The sequence below is a fragment of the Lolium perenne genome, chromosome 7 (assembly GCF_019359855.2).
Source record: "Lolium perenne isolate Kyuss_39 chromosome 7, Kyuss_2.0, whole genome shotgun sequence".
NCBI classification, from domain to species: Eukaryota; Viridiplantae; Streptophyta; class Magnoliopsida; order Poales; family Poaceae; genus Lolium; species Lolium perenne.
The window spans coordinates 170854507-170859986 of NC_067250.2; the positions used below are offsets into that span (position 1 = coordinate 170854507).

Sequence of the window (5480 nt, forward strand, 5' to 3'; positions counted from 1 at the left end):
AACAAAGGATTAAACGTATGGTGTGGAGAATGATGTTTGCTTGTGAAGAACAACAGAGAACAGAGATTGTAGTTGATTGTATTTCAGATGTAAAAGAATGGACCGGGGTCCACAGTTCACTAGTGGTGTCTCTCCAATAAGATAAATAGCATGTTGGGTGAACAAATTACAGTTGGGCAATTGACAAATAGAGAGGGCATAACAATGCACATACATATCATGATGACTAATATGAGATTTACTTACGACATTACGACAAAGTACATAGACCGCTATCCAGCATGCATCTATGCCTAAAAAGTCCACCTTCGGGTTAGCATCCGCACCCCTTCCAGTATTAAGTTGCAAACAACAGACAATTTCATTAAGTATGGTGCGTAATGTAATCAACACAAATATCCTTAGACAAAGCATTGATGTTTTATCCCTAGTGGCAACAGCACATCCACAACCTTAGAACTTTCACATCGTCCTGCATTCAATGGAGGCATGAACCCACTATCGAGCATAAATACTCCCTCTTGGAGTCACAAGTATCAACTTGGCCAGAGCCTCTACTAGCAACGGAGAGCATGCAAGATCATAAACAACACATATATGATAGATCAATAATCAACTTGACATAGTATTCCATATTCATCGGATCCCAACAAACACAACATGTAGCATTACAAATAGATGATCTTGATCATGATAGGCAGCTCACAAGATCTAAACATGATAGCACAAGAGGAGAAGACAACCATCTAGCTACTGCTATGGACCCATAGTCCAAGGATGAACTACTCACGCATCAATCCGGAGGCGGGCATGATGATGTAGAGCCCTTCGGTGATGATTTCCCTCTCCGGCAGGGTGCCGGAGGCGATCTCCTGAATCCCCCGAGATGGGATTGGCGGCTGCGGTGTCTCTGGAACTTTTTCCGTATCGTGGCTCTCGGTAATAGGGTTTCCGCGACGGAGAGTTTAAGTAGGCGGAAGGGCAGAGTCGGAGGAGGCACGGGGGCCCCACACCATAGGCCGGCGCGGGCCCCATGCTGGCCGCGCCGCCCTATGGTTAGGGTGCCTCGTGGCCCCACTTCGTATCCTCTTCGGTCTTCTGGAAGCTCCGTGGAAAATATGACCCTGGGCGTTCGTTTCGTCCAATTCCGAGAATATTTCCTGTGTAGGATTTCTGAAACCAAAAACAGCACAAAACAGGAACTGGCGCTTCGGCATCTCGTTAATAGGTTAGTGCCGGAAAATGCATATAAATGATGTAAAGTGTGTATAAAACATGTGAGTATTGTCATAAAACTAGCACGGAACATAAGAAATTATAGATATGTTTGAGACGTATCATAGGCCCAACGTATTTATTTCCCAATCCTCGCGTAAGATCAGCGGGATCAATGTATGGATTTCCCAAATCATCAAACACTACAACAGGACCCCCCCTACAGCAACGCATGGATCTGTATCTAAACACCAATATGGGCGTTGCTAGCACCCCTACCAACGCATTTAGGTGCGCTGCGTTTGTGGGTGTTGCAAGGTTATAATGCAACGCATATAGCAGCGTTGGTAACCAACGAGTAGGGCGTTGCAAAGTGGCAACGTATGTCAAACAACACTTGTATCCGTTGGAACATAGCGAACATAGATGGAATTGTTTTATTTTAAATAAATATTATTTTGAGAAGCCGAGTGGCTTGATCGCTTCAAAGATGGTAGTAGTTTTTCATGGTTAAGTGTATACGCACTTCGTAAGATACATAAGAAAACACATAGAAAATACAATATATGAATGCACTTCAAGATGAAAATATTCAATATTGATTACTGAATCGCATCCCATACATGAAAATTCTGAGTACACATTACAATCTTGCTTCAAGATATGGCATTCTAACTAATCCTATATCATGTCCTTCTAATGTTCTGCATTATAATGTACAAAGCTTATATCTGAATATAGCAGTCCTTGCCGACGTTTTGGTCCTGCAAAAACAAAGTTCAAAATTTACAGTCGATGCCGAAAATAATAATGGAAGGGCATATTGCATTCAACAACAAAATTTCTCTACTTGTCACCATGCGAGAGTCTGATATTTCCACCATGCAAAGCAATGGTCTACATGTTTCTTGCTAGAAAAATTGAATATTGAGACGTTAGATTACTATAATCCTGTTAGAGTATGCAGAAAGCACAAAGCAACCTAAACTGAACTAACTACTGACTTGGCCACCGAAAGAGCTTCGTTTGTTTAAATGGGCAACTATTGGATATTTACACCAAATATTGAACAACACCAAAGGACCAGCAAAATGAATCAGACCAATAGTAGGCTAAATTAAGAGTTTTACGGCAATGTCATGGCTGAAGTAAAATATTATGTATCAAAAGTACTTAGGAAGCCCATATAAGAATGAACTACGCTAGAAAAGAAAACACTTACAGATAGTAGGTAGTTTAACCTATGTGATGCAGAATCTTGAAAGAGCTATCTCAATAAATAAAATGGCTGAAGTTTTTTTTTTTAAAAAGCTATAGCGGCAAGGTATTCTCTTGTCGGCTCAACTTTTCCATTGCCTGAAGATAGATAAAGTGCCAAGACGGAGCGATTTATTGTTCAACTTGTTGCACAATCATAAAGGTAGATGCACCTGAAAAAATCAATGAACATAAGTAAACATAATTTGTTTACCGCAAAAAACAGGTTACTTGTGATTATTATTTGAAAAGAATAATGACAATCAAGGAAATTATAACAAAATATGCTTGAAGGTAAAGAAACAAAAACAAGAAAGTGTGGATCAACATATGTCTTCTTTACAGTATCTCATCCATACTGAAGAGCTGCATTTAAGAATATGCCTATTCGAGCATTCTTCAATGCCTCCTTTTCACCCGTAATAGCGAAAGCAAGCTATCTGAGAAAGAGAATTTAGGATTGCTGGCTCTTGACTCATTACATACCACAAAGGGAAGCAGTGCGTCCGCCTTCGGCATGGTTGGCAGGGAGCAGGCTGGCCAGTGGCAGTGACAAATCACACGGTAGACTCGTCTGCTCCGGCAGAAGGCTGAGACTCTGGTGATGGAACGTAATTATTGACAAATAGTTGAAAATAGCACTATTGTCCTGGTAAAAAAAAGCACTATTGCGCAGTTTGCTAGAGGTGTATGTACTGGTGATCACCCAATTGTGTATATACTAGCGATCACCCAGTTCAGATATAAACATTTAGATCTGTAACTCAATCCGAAGTGTCAGTGGTCTCCATACTTCGAACAATCATTTGAGTTTTAAAACAATACAAGTCACCTAAGTTATAATGAAATAATTTAACAACAAGAGTGACTTCCACTACCAGACATCACAAACTACAACGACTACTAATTATGTCACTTACCTATAGAGTGAGGAAGGGATCACATCACCATTATAGTCGACCAGGAAACGTGCAAGCTGCAAACATAAGGCATTATATTTCTTTAACCAAGTGTTCTTGAATCCATCTGATATAGTAAAAAGCCTCTAGTCCTTCCCACATGTGTCCTGTTTAGAGTCGCTTCTTTCTGGCTTCAGTTATGCAGATTCAAGAAGACAACACCTGAGAGGAAATATTTAATACAACAGATTAGCTAAAAGTGGCAATGAATTGGCAACTTGAACCATAGCAGGCACAAAATTTGCAAGGCACGCAATCATATTATTCCACATCTCCCCATATTTAGTGCCAGACCTAAAATCTCCAATGCGTCATGTTCAGTTTGTCCTGTAAAGGTGAGGGAGTAGGTTAAAAAATTCTTCCTGCCGCAGGACAAAGAACTGAATCAATTGATTGGAGATCAGAATTAAAAAAAAGAATCACACGTGCTCCAGTAGTTTCACAGACTGAAACAAGTAGCAAACTGGCAGTTACCTGATGGACAGATTTAAGTCAACCAAAATTACTGTGCTATTTTAAACAGAACACCGCTACTAATACGATGATCTGATAGGAAAAAATCCTTACCCAATTCCGGTTCAGACAAGCTGGGTGCTGGGCGTCGGTTGTGCGTCTAGTTCGCTCAATGTTCGACACCAGCGTGGAATCAAACGGGTGATGATGCCGTAGCCCCTTCCATGCCTCCATCAGGAACAACCCAAGGAACGAGATGCTTGCCGATCCGCCGCCCACAAGTCCTACGACGAGGACCGTCGACTTCCTCTTAAGACGCCGACAAGGACGGTCGAGACGGAGATGCGCACGGATGGGGATGACATAGAGGGAGGAGCAGAATTGGGGGAAGGGAGAGTTGCGGCCATGGGAGGCGGCGTGGTAGATCGGGCCAGCGAGATCTGATTCAGTTCTAGGACTTCATAGTGGTAGCGGATGGGAGTAGATAACGCAAAAATTTCCTCCAGTCCTGGGCCCAAAGCATACGAGTGAATTTTTCGCGTACGCGCCAACAGCTCTGCCGCGGGATCTAAATTTTTCTCCACGCCCGCTCTCCAACTTTTTAACAATGCAACGTGTTGGTGAACGGATGTAGCGGCAGCGCATATATCAGTATCTAAGAAATTTTTTGCAACACGTTGTTCATCAAGTGTTGTTGTAGAGTGGTTATCCTTGTAGTGAAAAGCCTATGATATTTCATCTTCTTGACGACTTGACTCGCCAAATGCACAGACCTGATGGTATATTGTAGCTTTGTTTTCCTCTTCAGGGCTGGTGACACCGTCATATAGATCGGCGAAGACCTCCCGAATAGAAGTAAACATGTCGATGAAGTCGAAGCTGTCGAAGCTCTCAGAGTCGCCGCTTAGATTTGAGTCTGCGTACGACCCGAAGGACACACTACTGAAGTTTTCGGCGAGTTTTCCGCTTGTGGCGGGCTTGATGGAGTTTGACGGCGAGATCTCTTTGTCGCCTGACTCGAACAATGATGACGATCCCGAGAAATCAGAATCGACCGCTAACGGGCCCGAAGAATTCGGTACCGCGAGACGATGCGATCCTTCTATCCCGACGCGGAAGTGGAAGCTCCCGAACGTCATATCCATTGGCTCCTCCAGATACGCATATGCATCCACACGGGCGGGAGGGTGAGGAACAAAATCAACGAGACCGGTTTTGATCTGTTTACCTCCGTCCATCGCGTTGCTTGCTACCGACGATGTTGACGATGTTGTCGAAGATGTTGTTGATGCCATCGAGATCAGCTCCTTGTCGCCTCTAGTCCCCATAGATGGCGCCAATTGACAAGGTATTAACTTGTCAATGCCTACAAGTTGTAGACTAGGGTTTCGCGGAAAGTAGAGGGCAAGTAGATCTCGAAGGTTTTAGTCGAAAAGGTGCTCGACTGCTAAAAACTAGGGTTATGTTGACAATGAATCGATCATTTCTTTCTCCCTCGACTCCCCCTTATATAGGAGGCGGAGCCGAGGATTTCGTGCCATACAAGTTACAAATAGAGGGAGAGTCTTTGAGTTCGTCCAGTACAATTACGAATCT

At 43.0% G+C, this 5480-nt stretch overlaps 1 long non-coding RNA gene across 1 annotated transcript; it reads right to left on the reverse strand.

Annotated features, from left to right (window-relative positions):
- Positions 1-1880: 1880 nt before the first annotated feature.
- On the reverse strand, positions 1881-4359 carry LOC127298073 (uncharacterized). The gene is made up of 4 exons (XR_011748689.1): positions 3999-4359; positions 3393-3758; positions 2959-3070; positions 1881-2645 (listed from the first exon to the last, which is right to left on the reverse strand). It is a non-coding gene; the product is annotated as an uncharacterized lncRNA (long non-coding RNA).
- Between the last annotated feature and the right edge of the window lie 1121 nt (positions 4360-5480).